Raw genomic sequence first — 22,060 nt, 5'->3', positions numbered from 1 at the left:
ACAGGTTCAAAACCAGAATGAATGCATAATGACATACATAATGACATATCTCATTCATGACATATCTCATTCATGCATAATGATATGCCCATAGCAGCATGATCTGCTAAGGCATAATAAAGGCTTTTCATCTCCCTCATTCATCAGAGTGGAATGGACAAGGTCTCTTCTTCGATATTCGCTATTGATGGATTCCCCAACCTCACTCAAACTCCTTCAATTCTTCCGCCACATCACTTCCGCTTCAGCTCTTTCTTCTGGTTTGCTCTGCCTCCACATAATCTTTTGGCCACAACTTGACTTCCTTCCGCTCTTTCTTGTCTTGTTCGCCCCACCTTAAACTAGGCAGTGTCTAAGTGTAGGGTTGTTCAGTAAGCCCATACCGGTTAGTGTTAACACATCATGTCAGGTAGTATCGTGGGTTGTAAGGGTAATTTTTGCACCCACCTAACTCACATTCTCGGGATGGTGGTTTCTGGATGTAATGGAATATAATGTATTGCAAGTGCCTTAGTGTGTGCTTGTGTCGTTAGCCGCCACCATTAGCAGTGTGCCGTTCTCTTTCTGTGTGCCGTAGCAGTAAGCCGATACCGGTCGTAACACATAATGCATGTCTGTATAATGTGAATCATCCTGGGATTGGTCCAGGATAGTGTTACGGGGGCCCACGTACAGGGTTGTGGCGGCTGTCAGAATGGGGACTGAATGCGGAAGGAAAGGGTAGGAGGGCAAGGGTCTGATTGAAAAGGTATGAGGCTTTAGAGGTGATGGATGAGGGTAAGGCTGAGGTCCGTCTGATTTCCAAGGATGGAGGGATCAAGGTGAAGTCTGAGGTTCCCAAGGAGAAAGGTTGTTAAGGCTCAAGGGTAAGTATGGAGGTAAGAGTATGAATTTAAGGATCGAAGGCAGTGTCTCTATCTGTCCAGGTCCGGGTCAGTGGGGACACGTAATGCCTGGTAGGGTTGTAAGGGTCACTGCACCTCTTTCATTTCTTCACCACCCCGCTCTGAAGATGTTGTCAATCCAATCAATCTCAATCTCAATCTCAATCTCAATTTCTATCTCTCCAGCAGCTTCCACGCAACTAAGTCTGTTGGTTACAACCCGCCTGTGTCTTCTCCCTTTGATTCAATCAAACTCCTTCTGCTCCTTGTACTTTCCCCGTACCGTGTGTTGTACTGTCCCGTGCTGTATGTGAAAATACGCCACTAACATAATCCATTCATTCAATCAAAGCATGCCCCTAGCTAGCTTCGTTTCATTGTAAGGAAGCTGCCAAGTCCACGTGCAAGTCCACATTCACGCGACATGGTGCGGTACGGGGCCGAGTGAGTGAGTTAGTTAGTTAGTGAGTCACAGCCCCTAAGATAGATGGGGGTCTCCGATAGCCAATCATTTACAGAAGGTCAGCCGAGAGCAGCCTGTGGTCAGCCAGCCGGTCAATAGCCAGGCGTCATAGCTGATAGCCGGTTCTCCTTGATTATAGCCGCTAGTAACCGGTTGTCATTGCCTCAAGGCGCGGTCTTTGCCAGAAGGTCCTATCAGCCGATCATAGACAGGAGGATGTAATAGCCGATCATTCCAAGAGGCCTAGCCAGAAGTCCTTGCCAGGAGGCCTAGCTGATCAGAGCCAGGAGGTCATTACCTACAACGGACATAATAGACACCTCTACCCTCTACGTCCTACATCACTTACGTATATACAACATTAGGGGCTACAGCACCTGCACATAGAGCACCTCACATAGTGATCCAGGTGTATATTGGTGGCCACGTGCCAAGTCCACCTGGACCCCCACCATTGTCTTTCTTAGCATTTTCAGTTTCCTTAATTGTAGCACAACTTACTATTTTTAGCAGTTTTTCGGGTCCTGAACTTCCGGAGCCGTTTTGAGGCCCTAAACGACGTTTTTTGGGGAATCCGAGGGAAACATGGGTCCATGGAATGGACCGATGTTTCTTGTTCCAACAATGATAGTGCTCGGATAGATCTTTCTAATGAGCTATTGTACGCATCAAACGGAGATCATATGCCAAAGTTACGACCCCGGGAAGTTGATGTACCAATTTACCCCAAATGGGGCCCACAGTTTGGCGTTTCATCTCCTAGGGTTAGGTTTTGGAATGTTAAGGGTTTTCCATTGTTTCTCAACAATAAATAGACCTTCGAGCCTCATTCTAATACAGTTCAGAGGCATGTAGCCATGACATCTCTTCTCAGAGATAAGCTACCATCGCCCTAGATGGTTTATTTCCATTTCTGGTTGTAAGAATATTTCAAAATTTTCCATTAATGAAATGAAGAATTATTTCCGCTGCATCTTTGTGTATATGGTTATCTCTGTAATTTGTTGTGTTCCTGTTTAAATCCGGATCAGTGGTATCAGAGCTGTCTGCTTTTTCTCTGTTTTTCTTTGCATGTCCCCAACAAGGTCGGGATATAAGGAGTTAGGGCTTGAACTGGTTGAACCTTTGCAAGACCAGCCTCGCAAATCCCAACGACCTCCCATGGCGGACGAGAAGAAAGATGAGGGTGCAGGAGATCCCATCAAAATCTTGCTCGAAGAAGCCCTCGAGCGACAACGGAACGCGATGATGGACAGCTTTGCCCAGATCCTTCAGCGGCTACCCAGAAGCAACGCACCGGCTTCCAGAAGCTACTCTGGAAACGCCACGCCCTTTAAGGTACAAGTTAATTTTGAAATCCCCATATTCGAGGGTCAGATAGACGCAGATGCCATAGATAAATGGTTAAATCTGCTAGAGGTTTATTTTTCTGTTCATGAATTTTCGAGTCGGGAAAAGATTGTTTTTGCTCTTCCCAAAGCAGCCCCCCACGTCAAGGACTGGTGGGAAACCTACTGCGAGCAGAAGGATGAAAGTACTGGCTCACTATTTTCAGCCGCACCCACCTGGGATTCGTTTCGGGATGCCATCAAGGAGCAGTACTACCCTGTCGGAAGCTATGAGGATGAATACATAAAGTGGACCACGCTGCGGTAGGGAAGGGACCAAGACGTGCCAGAGTTCACCAATCTTTTCCATACCCTTCGCACAAAGTTGGGTATCAAGGATTCAGAGCAACATTTGATACTCAAATACCGTGGCTGCCTGAACAAGTACATCCAGGAAGAAATACAATTCCTAAACATCCCCTCGCTCGGCGCAGCATACCGATATGCCGTCAAGGTCGAGCAGAAGTTTAAACAAAAGAAGCGAGACTTTGGATCTGCGAATCCAAAGCAGGGGAAAGGTGCCCCTAAACCACAGAACAAAGGACAAAGCCAAGGTGGGACAGCCCAAGACAACCAGCCGAAGCCGCAAGCAAAGAACAACGTCGCGAAGCCGAGAAAGGACACTGGAAAATGGTGCGAGTTCCATAAGAGCTCCACTCACAACACAAGTGAGTGTCGGGCCAAGCAGTCATTGGTGGCTGAGCTAAAGGTTTCAGAATCAGATGCATGTTCCGACTCTGAGTCAGAACCCGATAAGGGGTATGAAAAAGGGAAGCAGATCATTGATGCGGATCCCAGCGCCACTGTTGCTACCGCGAAGATCCAGAAAAATGAACCCGAAGATCCAGAGGAGGAGGAGCGTCTCTTCCACTCCCAGATGTGGGTAAAGGGCTCCCCGATACAGTTCATTGTTGATAGCGGGAGTCAAAAGAACCTCATTTCGGCAGAGGTCGTGAAGCGGTTGGGCTTACCGACCACAGCACATCCACAACCATACACCATCGGGTGGCTCCACCAAGGACGAGATCTTCGCGTGAGCCGGCAGTGTCGCCTTCCATACAACATCAAGCCCTTCACGGATGAGGTATTGTGTGACATTGCTCCCCTTGAAGTTTGTGATGTATTACTAGGACAACCATACTTGTGGAAGCGACATGCTGTGTATGAATCAAGGCCCCGTGCTGTTATTATTACATTGGGAAATAAGTTGTTCAGGATACCAGAGGTAGCACCACCTGCCGCCATCTCTTTGATTACTGCAAAACAATGCAGTAAGATCATTTCCAAAACCAGGAAATTTGTTTTCCTGATGATACGCCCTCAAGGAAAGAAGAAGACAGTGGCCGCGGCCTCCAAACGGGGTCCCTCTGCACGACAACTACAGATGGACAAGGTTGTGGAGGAGTACGAGGACATATTCACCTCCCCGGCAGGGGTTCCTCTGCATTGTCAAGTCAAGCACTCCATCGATCTGACCCCAGGTGCGCCGCTACCCAATGGACCAATTTATCGGCGCTCCGTTCTGGAGAACGATGAAATCAAGAGGCAGATTCAGGAGCTTCTGCAGAAAGGTCACATCCGTCTGAGTTCATCGCCCTGTGGGAGCCCGATCGTGTTGGTACAGATGAAGGATGGGACGTGGAGACTCTGTATTGACTATCGGGCGCTGAACAAGATCACTGTCCGTAATAGGTACCCGATCCCGCGGATTGATGACCTCCTAGACCAACTAAAGGGGGCGAAATATTTCAGCAAGATCGATCTGAAGTCAGGATATCACCAGGTACCAATCGAACCCTCCGATGTGTGGAAGACTGCCTTCAAATCCAAGGAGGGCCTCTTCGAATGGTTGGTCATGCCTTTCGGATTGACGAATGCTCCTGCAACCTTTATGAGGCTAATGGATGACATCTTGCGGCCATTCACCAACTCCTTTGTAGTAGTATACTTGGATGACATTCTGATCTTCAGCCGGAGTTGGGAAGAGCACCTCCACCACATCCGACAGGTTCTCCAAACACTGCGGCAACACAAGCTATGTGCCAATTTGGAGAAATGCACTTTTGGCATGACCCAGGTTCAGTATCTGGGATACATCATTGATGAACAGGGGGTGCATGTCGATCCAACCAAGATCCAAGTCATTCGGGATTGGCCCTCTCCAACCACTCTAACAGAGCTCCGCAGCTTTCTAGGCCTTGCCAACTTCTACCGCAGGTTTGTGTTGGGGTTTTCTCATATTTCTTGGCCCTTGAGTCAAGTCACCAAGGGCGGGGCGAAAGCAAAATTCTTTTGGTCTGAATCTCAACAGAAGGCATTCAGGGAGTTGAAGGATCGCCTCTGCACGGCACCAGTGCTCGCGTTATCGGATTTACAACAACCATTTGAGGTCGAGACAGATGCCTCTGACTATGCTATTGGGGCAGTCCTTACTCAACATGGACATCCAGTGGCATATCACAGTGAAACACTTTCAGACACAGTCCAGAAGTACCCCACTTATGATAAAGAGATGTATTCCATTGTACGAGCCTGCCGACAATGGAAGCATTACATTTTGGGGAAGGAAACGGTCATCCACACAGACCACCGACCTCTGCAGTTCATACAGACCCAAGGGAAATTGCAGAATGATCGCCATCAGAAGTGGTCTACATACTTGCAACAGTTTCACTTGAATATCAAGTATAAAAAGGGCAGCACCAATAATGTTGCAGATTGCCTCAGTCGGCCACCGATCATGGCGCTAACCACCGTGCTCAACTCTTGTGGGCACGAGACTTCTGATTGGCCACTTCTCTACAAAAACGACCCAGAATTCGGCCACACATACCAAACACTCTTGGAGGGTTGGCATGTTGCAGATTTTCACCTCCAGGATGCCCTATTATGCCACCTCGGTCACCTTTGTGTTCCTTCAAGCGAGCGTGCCAAGATGATTTGGGAAGCACACTACAGTCGGGCTGCTGGGCATTTCGGGGTCGAGAAAACAGTGGCAGTACTGCAAAATTATTTCTATTGGCCGAATCTTCGACAGGATGTTGGGAAGTACATCCGATCATGTACTGCCTGTGCCATTGCCAAACCGACCATTAAGAAGCATGGCCTCTATACCCCGTTGCCTACCCCTAGTCGACCTTGGGAATCCATCTCCATGGATTACATGTCAGGCCTTCCTTCCACTAAGCATGGAAATGACTGTGTTTTTGTGGTCGTCGACAGGTTCTCGAAGATGGCCATTATGGTGGCCTGCAAGAAGAATATCACAGCAGAAGCCACTGCTAAACTCTTCTTTGAACGAGTGTGGGTGCACTTTGGGATCCCACAGTCTATCATCTCAGATCGGGACAGTCGGTTTCTCAGCACATTTTGGTCCAGTCTCTGGTCAATGCTGGACACCAAACTCACGAAGTCCACAGCCTTCCATCCTCAAACTGATGGCCAAACAGAGGTTGTCAACAGGATGATTGTGCACATTCTGCGCATGTATAACTCAAAGCATCCACGCACATGGGACGAGAGCCTCCCCTATGTTCAGCACAGCTACAACCGAGCTCTTCACAGCTCCACTGGCCATAGCCCTTTTCAGGTGGGTTTGGGATTTCAGCCACTATGCCCCATTGATGTGGCCATGCCACTTGCAGCTACTCACATGAATTCAGCTCATGTCCAGTCTGAAACAGATAAGGCCACCAGCTTCATTGAGCGCATCCAACATATTCGCCAGCAGGTCCATGACATTCTTGAGAAATCAAATGCCAAGTACAAGCAGCGACATGATCAACACCGGGTGCCACACAAGTTTCAGGTGGGCGACAAAGTCTGGTTGCATTTGCAAAAGGAACGCCTTACTGGAGCCTATCGGAAATTGAGACCACTCCGATATGGTCCGTACACCATTAATAAGGCTATGGGAGACAATGCGTTTGAGCTCAGCATTCCCCCATTCCTTGGCCTGCACCCAGTGTTCAATGTGGACCGCCTTCGGCCATACTTTCCACCATTGCTAGACACATCCGACATTGCAGAACAGCTTAAACCCACAGAATTAAATCCCGACTGCATGGAACAAGCTGCCACTAATCGGATCATGGACACACAGACCAAGAACACTCGCCAACAAAATATCCAACTGTATCGAATTGTCAAAGCAGGCCAACTCCTTCAGCAGGGCAAGTGGCTCACCAGGGAACAAGTTCAGCAAAAGTTTCCTCATCTCATGGAGGAGCTCAACGCAATGGGGACCATTGCTTCCTAAGGGGGGAGGAATGATCCAGGTGGATATTGGTGGCCACCTGCCAAGTCCACCTGGACCCCCACCATTGTCTTTCTCAGCATTTTCAGTTTCCTTAATTGTAGCACAACTTGCTATTTTTAGCAGTTTTTCGGGTCCTGAACTTTCGGAGCCGTTTTGAGGCCCTAAACGACGTTTTTTGGGGAATCTGAAGGCAACATGGGTCCATGGAATGGACATGTTGCCCGTAACAACAATGATAGTGCTCGGATAGATCTTTCTAATGAGCTATTGTACACGTCAAACGGAGATCATATGCCAAAGTTACGACCCCGGGAAGTTGATGTACCAATTTACCCCAAACGGGGCCCACAGTTTGGCGTTTCATCTCCTAGGGTTAGGTTTTGGAATGTTAAGGGTTTTCCATTGTTTCTCAACAATAAATAGGCCTTCGAGCCTCATTGTAATACAGTTCAGAGGCATGTAGCCATCACATCTCTTCTCAGAGATAAACTACCATCGCCCTAGCTGGTTTATTTCCATTTCTAGTTGTAAGCATATTTCAGTATTTTCCATTAATGAAATGAAGTATTATTTCCATTGCATCTTTGTGTATATGGTTATCTCTGTAATTTTTTGCGTTCCTGTTTAAATCCGGATCACATAGTGATCCATAGATCGTAGTCCCAAGCATAGCCGATCATAGCTAGTAGATATTATAATATCGATTGTGACCAAGTTGGCGCCATACGCGAAAGAGAAGGTCCAGAGGGTCTTGCGCTTCCTAGTACAAGGACCTGACAGGGGGCTCGACTGATAAGGAGAGGAAATTCTCCTACCCGATATAGGAGATTTTCCCCCATGCGCCACCTACAATAGGATGGCTAGACGTGTTGCTAGAGTGAGTTTACTAGTCGTGTGTTGCTAGAGTGAGTTTACTAGATCGTGGTGGTGGGGCTAGGGGCATGCAGTGAATGGCTTCTATGTTTCCCATCGTTCCCACCAGACGAGAGAGAATGAACCGACTTACCCTCCCTGGACTTCCATCAGTGTTCTGAGCCCCTGTCTGCTCCCTTTCCTATTAGTCTTAAGTAGTAGTGGCTGGGGTATAAAATATCCACTTATACTTCTAGACTTAGCTTACCTGACTTAGCTCAGTAGATAATAGGAGTTTCACTTACTGCCAATTGAAACGATTTCTCCCCTGCTAATTTCTCCCCTGCTTAAGACAAGGAAGGAAGCCAGCCCCATGAAGTTCATCGTTGTAAGGTCGAAAGAGAGATCCGGGTATCAATCGAGATATCAGTAAGGCACAAGAGATATCGATCAGCAAGCAGTTAGGTGTGGAACTGAATCAGGTGTAACTAACCGTGGATTCGCTGTGTTACGAACCTCTCTCTTCAGGTTCCACTGTGTGCTTGAGGTGAACGTCCCTAGGTCTTTATCGAACAACCAAGAGCCACACGAGTAAGGAGCCTTAAGCCAGAAGCCTAGACCACCAGCCCAGAAAAACCCAACCTTCTGCCTTCAACATCAAGTCCACCGAGGGCCTTTCACCTAGGGCCTTAGCCTTTCACCTTCAGCCATCACCAGTCACAAAATACAAGCCCAAGTCCACTAAGTAAAGATACCTGCCAAGGTCCACCAAGAAGTGAGTATACCCGCCGTACGCTATAGAGAGTTTGACTATGCAATTTGCAAGGAAGTCGTTCAATCATACCCGCCTGTTTCATCATACAAAGTGAAAGTGAAACTTTCATCCCTACCTCACTTACATATGCAGAACACAAAGTTCCTACAACAGCCTCGCTCACCTCTATGGAACACAGGTTCTTATAAGGCCAGGGTCAGGAAGTGGATGCATTGTGTTTCTTACCCCTATCACCCTTGTCCATTTGAGAGTAACGAGCTTTGGCGAGGGGTATAAGCTCCATTAAGGCACAAAAAGAATGACATCACCGAGGATGCCCCCGATAGGGCTTGACCGTAAGGGAGAGGAGTGAAGGATGGGTTTTTCTTACTGAACAAAGGCCTCATTGCTTAAACTTTTGACTGGGGATGAGTCGTTGTCAAAAACACAATGCTTTCACCCTTTCTATTTGAATCGAAGTGTAGGACTATAGACCAGACCTCAGGGAAGGGGGGGCTATATAGAGCAGCCATTCAGGTCAGGGAGGGAGAGATTCGGCGAGGGGCTAGAGAGAGACATTCTGCTGGTGGGGCTAGAGCCAGGGAGAGAGGTGAGATAGAGATCATTCCGGTAGGAGAGGTAGATACATTCTGGACTGGGAGGTTGAGCCATTCATCAGGTCAGGTAGTGAAGTCCCAGTTTGACATGATAGGTAGCACCCCCTTAACTCCTCTCTATAAACATTCCAAGTACCCACCAGCAGCTTTATCCCCGCCAGCCCTCAATCAATCCATAACTCGATCCATTGCTCGATCAATCAATCGGGGGAACAATGGGAAAGACAGCCGGATAATACTGGGAAATCCCGCCATCTGAGTCACAATGCGCAGAACCACCATCTGATTCACAGTGGGAAGGCCCGCTATCTAGGGAGTGTTGGGAAGTATCGCTAGGTAATACTGGGAAATCCCGCCATCCGAGTCACGATGGGCAGGACCGTTCTCCGGGGTATTATGGTAAATATCACCATCCAGGTAACGTAAAAGTAATAGGGTTAGGTTGGAAGAGGTTGGAAGTAAGAACGTGGAAGAGGGTGAGCCAGGAAACGTGTAAGGCAACGTTCTAGGAATGTGTAAGTAAGCAGTCCGCAGTCAGGAACGAGCCACTAACTTACCTCACTCGGGAAGGTGAAGCAAGCCAGCCGGGCTAAGGTATAGCCATCCGAGGTATAGCCATCCGAGGGAATGGGAGCCAAAGCCAGGGGAATGGGATATAAAGCCAGCCAGAACAAGAAATCTATACTCCCCAGTATATAGTTTCACCCACCCCTATCCAATAGGTTAACCCCCAAGAGCTAACCAGTATAGAAGAAATAGATTCTATCCAGTATATAGTTTCACCCACTTAGGAAAGCCAGCCAGGATATCATTTGTTTAGAATACTTGCCTTTAGGATTCTTAGTCAATTGGCACTGCTATGAGACACCTTAGAAGCACCACCTATGGGATGAGTGGTTATCCCTTACCTTATAAGCCCCAGGTGGGTTTATGGTAGGGATGAAGGATTCGCGCCTTACCCATCCTTCCCAATCTCAATATCCAATCCTTGCCCTGATCGATCGTTTCCTTGCCCTGATCGATGATCGTTTCCCTGCCCTGGCTGTTCCAATCAAAATATCCATGCATGAACAGATGTACTATGATGATAGGATTGCAATAACTTATGATAGGGTTGCCTGTGCTAGTATTGCCTATGCTAGGGTGGAAAGCGCTCCTTCCAATCAAAATATATTGACTGGTAGTTCCTACTAGAATACAGGGTGTCCCTCATCTATAACTCGTAGCAAACCAGGACCCGTAGATCAGTATACACAACTGTATTTGGGCTCCACAGGTCATGAGAAAGAAATAATCTCTCCATTGATCGGCTTCTCTGGATCAGCTTCCTTCCAGCCAATCAAAGGAAAGGGCTAATACACCACCCACCCTCGGTCCAGTTGGCTAGCTAATTGACAACTGATAACCATTAGGCCAAAGCAAGAAAGAAAACCCGAATGTTAGACCAGCCACCAGGGTAGCTCGAACAATCCAACTTCTCATTGCAGGTATATATTAGTTGCCGGGTAACTTGACTTCCTTCCTTGCGACTGGACAAAACTTGACTTCCTTAACTAACTTTGGATGGCTCTAACTGGAAAGTGTTGCTAAACGAACTGCCGGAGGAGGAGTAACAAATAAAGGAGCGGCAGAGAAAGGATGGATGGAAGAAAGCTAGGCCGGCTGTCCTACCTTTTTGTTCTCGGGGCATCGAGTTCTCTGATGGTCTCTCCTACAGTTTAGTAATTGAAACCGGTCCACCTAGAGGATTAGATGACTACCTCCTCTGTTTTCTACCTTCCTTCTGATAGTCGTTCATTCCCCATCGAGGGTGTAACACCTCAATTAGTGTAGGCTTCCATCCTTCACCAGAGCCATAACCATAACTTGATTCATCACCATAACTTCATTTATGTCCTTCCATTACAACTCGTTACTCCCTTCATTGCTCATCTCCTTCCACAATGTCTCACTGTGATCTCATATCATCTTCATCTTGTTCAACCACCAGAGGTCAAGCCTCTAAGCAGAAAGTAGGGAGAGATTCAAAGTGATTTATAAATGGGTCTCTTAAAGAGGTAGAGAGATGAATTAGCTATAGGAAAGAGATATTATCACGTGTGTTGGCCAAGTCCTCTACGAAGGAGTAAGACTTAGCCAAACGACTAGGTTGGGCTAGGTTCCTAATAGCCTGGGTCACTGGAATGAAGAAAGAAGGTACAATTGAGTTGGAAGGTGTACCTATTGTGGTAGTAGGTGAGATAGTGGTCAAGATCATAGTTGGATCAGATGGCACATGGGAAAATCATGGGTTAGAAGAGGAAGTAAGACTAGTAGTGGCTTGTCTAAGCGTCATCATGTTAACATCCAAATGGTCTACTTTTTCCAATAACCCTACAATAGAAGGGCCTGTTATTGCCCTAAAGAGGAAGAAGGGGATCTTCATGCTGAATGCTAGGTCGGTATGCTTGCTTGGATGCTTCGGATGCTTGTTGGGTCTGCTTCCCAAGTTTTGGCTAGGCTCTTGCTTGGGCCCCTGTTTATTGGTGGGCTTGGTTCAATCTTCAAGGGCCTGCTTAGGGCTTAAGGTTGGGGTCTTGCTGAAGGCTTGGTTCTGAGGGTTGGCTTCTAGCTGGGCTCTGGCTTCATCTGAGAGGTGGGCTTGCTTATGGCTTCTTCTTCGGGCATGTCCTTGCTTCTGGTAGTCTTCATGCTCAGTGGGGTTATGTACGTGCTTATAGGATTTTAATTCATTTTGAATTAGAAACTATAAATCAGGTATTTCTCTGGGTCCCTCCTATGACCTTTGAATGCATGTTCCAACCCTTCAACTACTTGCTTGACCTTGAGCCTATAACCGACTTGAAATGAAATACTTACTTGAAATATGGAAGCCACTCACTTGGAGGATTGAGTACGCTCACTGCTTGAATGAAAGTTGAATGAAAGCCAATCTTATTCAAAAGAAGCTTACACAGATGCTATCTTATCTCTGTCAAGGTAAAGCTGTGTATTTCCTAGCTCTAGATAGGTATTGTAAAGGTGGACCTCTGTCGAGCGTAGAGAGCCGTGCACTAGGCTTTTGAGTTCCTATTAATATATAAACCATGGGTAAAGCCAAGGCAGTCAAAGGTGATATTGTGGTATGGGAGTGGATTTGTTTTCTAGCTGTGATTACGGGATAAGAAGAATCATAATTCATTTCTATCAATCAGATCTGACTGTGGAGTGAAGCTAGACTCGGTTACCAATGCTATGACTATATATGTAATTACGCTTTAGCATCCTTCTCATATGCAAAGAGAATTAGCAATGCCATAATATAGTAATATACAAAGATAGCTAGAAATATACAGTCTAGGGTACGATAAGCCATATCAAGATCCATGCACCTATATACCATGTGCTTATGATCCATATATAGTGAATCTTATCGATTCAACACTAGTAGTAGATCCAGATCGAGATCTAACTCATGGTCGAGAGTCTAACCCGAAGTCGTATATCCTGTTTCATAGCTAGCAACACCAAAGGTCCCGGAGGGGCTTGCGCTTCCTAGTGCAAGGAGAGAATAGAGTTTTTTGTGGAAATTCCATCATTGGACTACCCGGCTAACGCTGCATTTGCTCCTGGACTACTAATACCTCCCATACTACCCATTCTAACCAGCGGGCCATACCCTTTCTTTTAAGTCCATACTAAGGTGACTGTCATACCCTTATCTTACTACTAGGTCCGTATTAGGGTTAGGCCATGAAAGTGACTAAGGCCATCATTAAGGTTGGATGTTCTGTAGTTCAGCAGAGGCTTCTTCGGTAGCAGTACCAAAGCAAGGATAGGCAGGTGCGGAGCCACCATCTCGTCCAGATCCAACCAGTAACACCTAATCCAGATCCACCAGTAGCATCTAAGTAAGCAGCATACCTTCCAGCAGCCGCTTCAGTCGTTTCTGTTGATGGAGCAGTTAATTAAGCACTTGAAGTTGACCGATAGTGATGCTGGTATATATGCTATCGTAGCCTTTGCTTGCCTTGATGCTGATGCCTACCTATAGCTTTCCCCATGCCTTGACAGGGTGGTATCGCTCTCTAAATGCTGGGTCTACTGTTGCTGGAACTACTGGTTCAGGGTCAACCATAGGAACTACTGCATCTAGCTCTGCCACTGATGGATCATATGCTGCTCTAGCCTCTGCTGCTAGCTCTGGCTATGGTATAAGAGTCTAGCTGGCTTTTACTGGCTATGGGTATGCTACTGAAGCCCCTGCTACTGGCTGCTAGATCAAAAGTAGAATAAAGGGCTAAGGCAGGTGGCTTAGATGGCTCTCTGGCTGGTGGTGGCTGGTGCTGCTTATGATGCTGGGTATCGAACTGCTTGCTTTGCTGCTACATCTTTAACTACTCGTGTTGCTTCGACAGAATCTACTACTTTTTCTTCATCAACAGACTCTACATCTACTAGATCTACTACTTTTACTGCTGTTGGACTTGGATCTGCTGCTGATGGGTCTATATCTACTTCTGCTTCTTAAGCTGTGGATCTACTGCTTCTTCGACTGGTCAATCTACTTATGAATCTTCACCTGCGCTTGGAACTGGATCTGCCCCTGCTTCTCTCGTCTTTGGTGCCTCTGCCTTAGCCACTGGTACTTGAATGGGGTCATCTGGATATGGATCTGAATGAAGGGATGGCTCTCCAAATGGAAGGAATGCCGGCTCGGAGACTTTCGCTTCTCCTTGCACTATAATAATTCCCCTAGATGAGATGGCGAGGATGCATCATTCGCTACTGGTGCTAGCGGATCTGTATCTTCACCTGGAGGATATGAAAATGGCATTGATGCTGGTGAGGGGTAAACGGATTATGATTAAACCCCATAAACTGGGTAAACTCCAACTGGCTCTCGATCTTAAACTAGCAATGGATCCGTATCTCGATCTGTTACTTGGGACTTTGTGAGTGGATAATCTCAAATGGGATCTTAAACATTAAGGTAAGCAACTCAATCTGCAATGGGATCTGCTTCCTGTGCTCCTGGTTATTACTTTGCATATGAAAGTGCTTAGACTGGGGCTAGCATTTTGACTTGTTATTAACCCTTCACTCCTTCATGCTGGATCAACTTAATAAACAACGACCAGCTTTGGAATGGAACAGAGGGAGATGAAATTGGATATGGGACCCCAGCGGGCATAAAAGCCAGATACGTAGGCACCGGAGACAGCGGGGGAAGCACCACTAGCAGTTTCTTTAGATCCTCCAGTCCCAGTCGTTGCGTCGTCCTGTACAAAGGCAGGTGAACCTGCAGCATATCGAGATCGAGAGCTAGATGCCTGGGTGGGTTGACTAATCACCAGGTGTTTACCCATAATCTATTAATCCACCAGTCAAATAAGCACCACTGATAGGAAAGGCTAAGCACGTCAGACATGCACACACGAAAAGATATGCGCATAATACATATACACATGTGGATGCATAGGTATACTAGCTGGTAAATAAGCTGGCACCAGCTAAGCAACTCAATCAATGGATGGGTTCACATACAAATGTAGGAACAAAAGCTGGCTCTGCATCTTCATATGGAACCGGGTCATCTAAATGGTGGGTTCTTACGGTCAAAGCCAAACCATTGTAGAGTCCAAATGCGATGCGATGTGTTGGGATGCTTGTTAGGATCTTATATATATACACTTGCTTGTTGCTTTGGATATCTCCGAGGCTAGGTTCAGGTGTTGATGCCAATGAGTCAGTTGATCCACCCCTTGAAGTGCGAGGACTTTTTCCAACATCCTTGCTAGTTGCAAAGATAGATCCAATTCCAGGCTCATATCCTGTTCGATATCAAGTTCGTTCCCCAGATCCACCAGTAGACGCCTTAGCCCCTTACACTTGTTCCGTAACCCGCGCTTCTGCGAGAGAAACTTCACCTGGGTCTGAGGCCGGGTAACCTGCCTCTGTCTTAGCTGGTGAATCTCCAACTGGAGATTTGTCTCGATATCAATATTGATTTGCCGCTGGTCAAACTGTTGGTTATAGAATGGGCTAAAGTGTCATGCCATCTGTCCATGAATCAATCTATTAATCCTAACAGCCTGGTTCCCAAAACCTCTAATGTTTGGATTGGAAACACACTCATTTCTAGATGTACCAAACAGGGATGGGATTTCATACACTATGATCCATGGCATATTTCCATATATAGAGCCTAGCACACCTTATTATTGTTCCTGCTATTCCTATCGCGCAAGGAAGATAAGTCTACCACGCACTTATTATTATAGCAGATCTGGGTCTCAGTGGTTAATATCCGAGCTGAGGGGCTTGATTCGCCTTATGCATCTTTATTCCTCTTACGTACATGAAAGGGGTCAGCCTTATAGAATGGATGCTGCGATATACGATTCACTGTGGATTATATTTAGTCATCTACTATAGTACGACGTGCTAGGGATGGACCGGATAGGCCCCCATATAAGTGCACCCATAGGGATGATATGCGGCCTACCACCCCAGTGGACGATAGGTATGACAGTTGACAATAATAGGCTTCCTGTTGCACGTGCTCCTTACGATCCTTGACCGGGGTTACACTACTATATAGTCCCTGGGCCTTGGTGATGAAAGGGTAATTGCCTATTCTCCTACGCCTATAAGTGGTGAGAGTGAGCTTGCTTCTCCGGCGCCTGGCTATTGCCCTTCCAGTCTTCCTAGTTGGGCTGAGCTAATGATATCCGGGTCCAGCCCAGTAGTAGCAGCTTAACCACCATTAGATTAAGCTGTTGATTCTGTCGACCAATAAGTAGGACCAGTAGCCCTTAGAAGGCAGCAGGAGCTGGAATGAAAGCACCATCGGCTTGAGTAGGGAAAGATGTTCAAACCTCCACCTCCTCTCCCTAGATTGAGAGCTTGCTTGTGAATCCTCTCCTCTCCCTTATGGTCGAGCAACTAAAGTTCCTCTCCTTATCAGTCGAGCCGATGGCGGCCTTATTAGTTGAGCATGCTTATGCACCCTGTTGGTCCTCTCCTTATCAGTCGAGCCTGCTTAAGCATCCTCAAATGGCAAGAATAGGAGAGAAAGATGTTCAAACCTCCGCCTCCTCGTAGGGCAAGAATAGTAGGGAAATATGTGAAAACCTCCACCAAGGACGCGTAATAGGGATCTCCTTAAGGTTCCATGAGTGTAGGTACTTATATGATTTCTTTTGATGCAACCATTACACCCTCAATTGACAAGTGTCACCGACCGCAACATATATAATATGTTGAAGGTGCGAAGCCGCTTGTCCCTCCGGGGGCAAGGAATTCCGCTACTGCAACTAGTAAGTGATCGAATATGATCAATTGATTCATGCATACGGAACGGAAAACTACCGCATCATAGTTTCATATGATGAAGACATTTCTGGAATGTGAGCCATTTCTTCATGCATGATGACATATGCCCATATATGCATTGTCTGCTAAACCGTAATGACATATATAATGAATGAATGCATAATGGCATATGCCCATAGCAACATTTTCTATCCACACATTCCATTTAGGTCACATAACTAGAGAGATTTCAAGGTCCGGAGGGTCTTGCGCTTCCTAGTGCAAGGACCCAACAGGGGGCTCGACTGATAAGGAGAGGAAAAGCGTAATGACGACAGAAATGCATAATGACATATGCCCATAGCAGCATTTTCTGCTAAAGCGTAATGACATATGCCCATAGCAGCATTGCTATCCACACATTTAGGAATAGCCAAAAGCGAACGCCGGCACGAAGATCTGAGATGTCTTCCCGGGCGGGCATCATTGTCAAACGTGAAACACACCCAATCCCATACCGACCTCGATATGTGAAATCGTCTTACACCATATGTACTGATCTTTCTCGGGAGACATGGTCAAAGCCCGCTCTGAGATCTGAAACTCAAAGCATGCGTAAGCAGGCTCGATTGATAAGGAGAGGTCCGGTAGCTAGTTACTTATTTGAGAGGGGCACCCAATAACTAAAATGAAAGCGAACTCTCGACTAAAAGGCCGCCATTGCTTTTTTAGTTACTTATTTGAGAGGGGCCACCCAATAAGTAAATTGAACCGGTAGGATGCGTAAGCATGCTCGACTGTTAAGGAGAGGGGCTTGACTGATAAGGAGAGGAACTTGAGAACTAAAAGGCCGCCATCACTCGACTAACAGGAGAGGAACTTGAAGAACCACCGGGCCGCCATCGCTTTCCTGACTGTCGGGAGATTTTGATTGATAAGGTCACAGCAAGGGTAGGGTTAAAGTAAGCAAGCCTGGGTATGGTGAGGACTTTCTCCTTGCCTAGATCATGTTATTGGTCAGGGTAGGATAAGCACTTTTCCACACACATATACATCCGCTTTTCCTTACTGTCTGTATATATTGATTGAAACTCTGCTAAAAAGCTGGTCAAATTTCACAAAGCCTCCTCCAGGCGGGGTGCACAGCTAACAATAGTATTCAAAGTTTAAGCCCCGCTATCACAAATTCAGTAACTAATATTATGTATGCTCTATGAAATGTCTCCTTCCCCACTTCTGATCTCTTATTCGTCTCCTTACCTTATCCATACCGTTATTTCCTCCATACATTTGTGGGAAGGGTTGGGTACAGGATAGGATCTTTTGATTTGTAAAGATAAAGCAAGAGAAAGGTGGGTAAAAGCCCTATATTGACTTATTTGGTGGGGGGGCCGGTCGATTGTTCAATGTCAAAAACTGTCTCTGTTGCGTTCTATCATTGCTTCCACTCTACCTATGACTCGTCTCCCATCATACGATGTTCTTGCTCTGGCTTCTCAAATCAGAAAATAGATGTGATTTTAGTCCCCATCTGTGAGTTTACCTCACCTGAGTTTGCCTGACCTGAACTCGTCTCATCCGAGTCTGCCTCACCTTATCTCCATCCTTCCTCTATGCTTTATGCCCATGCCTGACTGCCTTGCCTTCCACTTATGAAATACCCCCTCTGAGTAGTGACAGCCCGCCCACTGGCAAGACCAGCAAAAGACTACTAGCTTTGGCATCTCGCCTAGCCGTGTTAAAGTAGCGAAATGGCATTCCTAATTCAATATAAAGAAAATGTCACTTGAAAGGTTAAGTCGGGTGTCTATATCAAAATTGAGAAAAAAAGATTGTTTCCAGAGAGCGTCAATCTGATGGTTTCCCACATGTTTTTGTTCGCCTTCCTTGCACTAGGAAGCGCAAGCCCCTCTGGGACCTTCTCTACCACAAGCTCGCAATCAATCTAGCAAGTGAGCGAGAAAAATCCCTCATCGACCCGCTAGTTATAAAAAGCAATCCCCCTTATCCCACTCACCTCTTCTCCCGGCTAATCACTCTCGAAGCAAGTGACGAACTATAAGTGAGTAAGCATAAATCCAATTCCCCTAGCAGTCCCCTATTTTCAAGTATGTTCAATTCCATTCTTCTGAGACATCAATTTCAAGGTTTAGTTGGGGTAAGAGATCAAAACAGAGAACAAAATCTCATTTCCAGAGAGCATAAATGTGATAATAATTGGTTCAAATCTACTGTGCCTAATGTGCTAACTGCTTCCCTCCCGCCCCCAACCTGGTAGGTGGTGCTTCATAAGGGGATCTTATCATGAAGACAGAACTATTTGAAAAATGAGATAGGTTGTGAATTATCACATTCAAAAGGGTTAGGAAAGACTAAACTCCTATAACCTTACATTTTTGTAAACCAATACCTTAATGCGAATTACTCTTGACTTTTGGATTAAGGTGCCCAGGCCAAAGGTGGAGGGTAGGAATTATGAAATAAAGCGAGTTCGCTATTGAAAATTTCAATTTATTGAACTCGGGGGGATAACTTATGACTCCCCTACAATCTTTTCTTTATCAAAGGCGCATTTGGCTGAGAGGATAAGGACCACACCTCACAGGAGGTACCCGAGAGAAGGAGTTAGTTCAACCATCGATAGAATGAACAGATTCACCATGTTCCCACCAAAAGACATTGAACATGTTGGTTACATATGGAGATATCCCCAAAATCCATCATTCCAAGTTGCAAACAGATGAGAAAAGAGGTGATGTTCCCTTCATTCAATCCATACCCGAGAATTGATGGGTGAGTCTGCTGCTTCCCCAAATCAAGAGCCAACCGAGCGATGAGGGCGCGGCCAGCTGGATGGGGAAATATAACTGAGCTAGTCTTCCATGAGAGGAGAACCAGGAAGGAACTATAAGCCTTTCACCAAGGGCCTCTCACCTTTTTCCTATCAACAGAAAGAAGCCAAGTACACCTTCAGCCTTCAACACTAGAATCAACAAGTACAACAGAGGGAAGGAAGGAATTTGCCTTTCACCTTTAGCCTTAAGCCAGTAACCTCTCACTCTAACCCTTTTTCTTGAACCTTTTGACAGAAGCCTTTTCCCTTAACCCAAGAGCCTATAAACAGGGGACTTTTTTCACCTCGGACCTTACCTTTCCAACTGAAGCCTTCATCACCAGCCATGCCAAGGAAGACCAACAAAAGCCAGGATACATAAGAAGCCCAACAGGTCCACAAATAAGTAAGTATAGCCGCCATATGCTATAGAGAGTTTGACTATGCAATTAGAGAGGAAAAGGACTTGTCGACAGACCACAAGAGAAGAGAAAGCCCCATGTTCCCAATAGATGAGTGAGAAGTACCCCTTCAATCTTGCCCACCTATTACATCGTACCCACCTGTTCAATCATGCCCAGAGAGAGTTCTCCTCTAATCCCTACCTCACTTACATATGTGGAGCACAGGTTTATACCTCGAATGGATGGATGGAAGGAGTGAAAATGCATTACATAAGTGGATTAACCATTCAAAGATCATCTGATTACATACACATAGCAGCAGCTCATAGCCAGACATAGTCGTAGCCAGTCATAGCCATAGAGCATAGCCAATCATTGCCTGAAGTCATTGCCGATAGCCAATAATAGCAACCATACCAGTAATAGCCAGTCATTGTCGTCATAAGATGGTCATTTCCAGAAGGTCATTGTTGAGAGATGGGGGGCCTAGCCTGGAGAAGAGGCCTAGCCAACGGGCCTTGCCAGTCAGAGCTGTAGACTGATAGAGATAGAAAAGTAGTCATAGCCATGCAGAAATAGCTACAGATAGAGCAGATAGAGCATATAGAGAATATACAAAATGCCGTAGAAAAGAAAGTGTCTAAAGTACAGGCACGCTACGCTTTATCAATTCACTATAGGAATTCCCTTCGTACTTGGTCAAGCCAGTACTACGGGGTTCAACATGCTAAGCTGACGCTAGCTTAAGCCATCTAACGCTTCGCTGCCTGTTCATGCTTTGCTTCGCTATGCTTCAACCTAAAAACAAACTAGGGAATATTTCCATATAGTTATGAATTCTAATTAGGGAACTTACACTATGGACTAAGGCAAGTAGTAAAGCAAGTAGTAAGGTAAGTGGTTGTCTTTATTGTATGGACAACTGGACGTTTTTCTTATGGATGGAGACTACAGTCTTTAGAGCTAGTACTTTTCGCTAAGGCCTACCGGAAGGAGTCCATAGTGAGTAGTATGGTTAATACTTATGGAAGGAAGTCCATATGGCTAGTACTTTCTTTCTTGGGGCTTTCACTCTCTCTTTTTCAAAGAATGAGGCTATAACTAGTATCCTACTTATGTTACTGGGACACACATCAGAATTCATAGATTGTACTTCTTAGTCAGCATTCTTAGTAAGAAAAGGAGAAGAAAACAAGAAGCTTACTCGCTATAGCTGCTGCTCAGGGCATCATAGGTTTCACTTACGCTCAACTTTAGAGTTAGATCCCCCTATTAATTCAAATAACGCGTATATGCGATTCTCACGTATATATGGCGAGTGATTCTGTGTTCCAACTAAACTCTGGATATTCTGCTCAGCTTCTCCCACACACTTCTTCGGCTCATTTGTTGCTCAATTGCTTCTGCTTCAGCTTCTGCTTCAGATTGCATAGGTCAAATGACAATGGAGCAGTGCTCCAAATAGTCACCCCCCTCTCACCATGAAGTTTGGGGTGCGAAGCCGTATAACTTATAGCTTCAGATTGGCCATATGAACAGGACACTTGAAAGGTCTCTCTCTTTAGTCCCATGTCTTAAGCCTTCCTTAGTCAATGGGTAGCCTTAAGACTATCTTAGTCAACAAGCATGAAGCTGCTGCATGGACTGCTGCCCTATGGACTATAGAGAGTGAAAGCCATAAAGTGGAAGATGTTGCCTTGTTAAAATGCATTGATTTGGACCGGATTTTCAATATCGTGATCAAAGGGGACTCTTGAATCCCCATTAATGTGTTGAAGGGAAAGGCTGAGCGCAGAGCTCAGAGTTTGAAAGTGGAATCAAAAACTGGAAGAGGCCCTTGCACTAGGAAGCGCAAGACCCTCCAGACCTTGAGGTTTTAATGAATCCAGGTTTCATCATGTGCAGAGATCTGCCAATTCCATTGTAGATTGGCTTGCTAAACTGGCCATAGATGTTAAGAAGGAAGTGTGGTAAAGGTAGAAAAGTCTTGTATTTAAGAGTCTGGGAACTGGAAGGAAATCCTTCACATATCTATATCCTATTTGGTACCTCAGATTAGCAGATCAAAATGGTATACTCTCGCCTGTGACAGTAATTCAAAATGTGATCTTAAGGGGCCATAGCATCTTCCCAGAGGAGGTCCTTGTCATCTCAGGCTGTCTTGAGAAAAAGGGGCACATAGTCAGTTGAAAGGGATTCTTTTGACTATAAAAGAAAGCTTGAACAAGTAGCAAAGTGAATATGGGTGTCTACGTGGGATTATTCCTTTTTGAATTGGCTTCCACTTATCATGATGTGGCTAGCACATATA

General features: G+C 45.9%; 1 pseudogene; it reads left to right on the top strand.

Annotated features, from left to right (window-relative positions):
* Positions 1-13,959: 13,959 nt before the first annotated feature.
* Positions 13,960-22,060, top strand: part of LOC149216584 (uncharacterized) — a 34,466-nt pseudogene continuing 26,365 nt past the window's right edge.

This window comes from Pinus tabuliformis, chromosome 1_1, assembly GCF_031772625.1.
Source record: "Pinus tabuliformis cultivar Carrire ecotype Pingquan chromosome 1_1, CPIR1, whole genome shotgun sequence".
Classification (NCBI taxonomy): Eukaryota; Viridiplantae; Streptophyta; class Pinopsida; order Pinales; family Pinaceae; genus Pinus; species Pinus tabuliformis.
The sequence above is the reverse complement of the archived record's forward strand: the minus strand, read 5'-3'. Positions and strand labels throughout refer to the sequence as shown.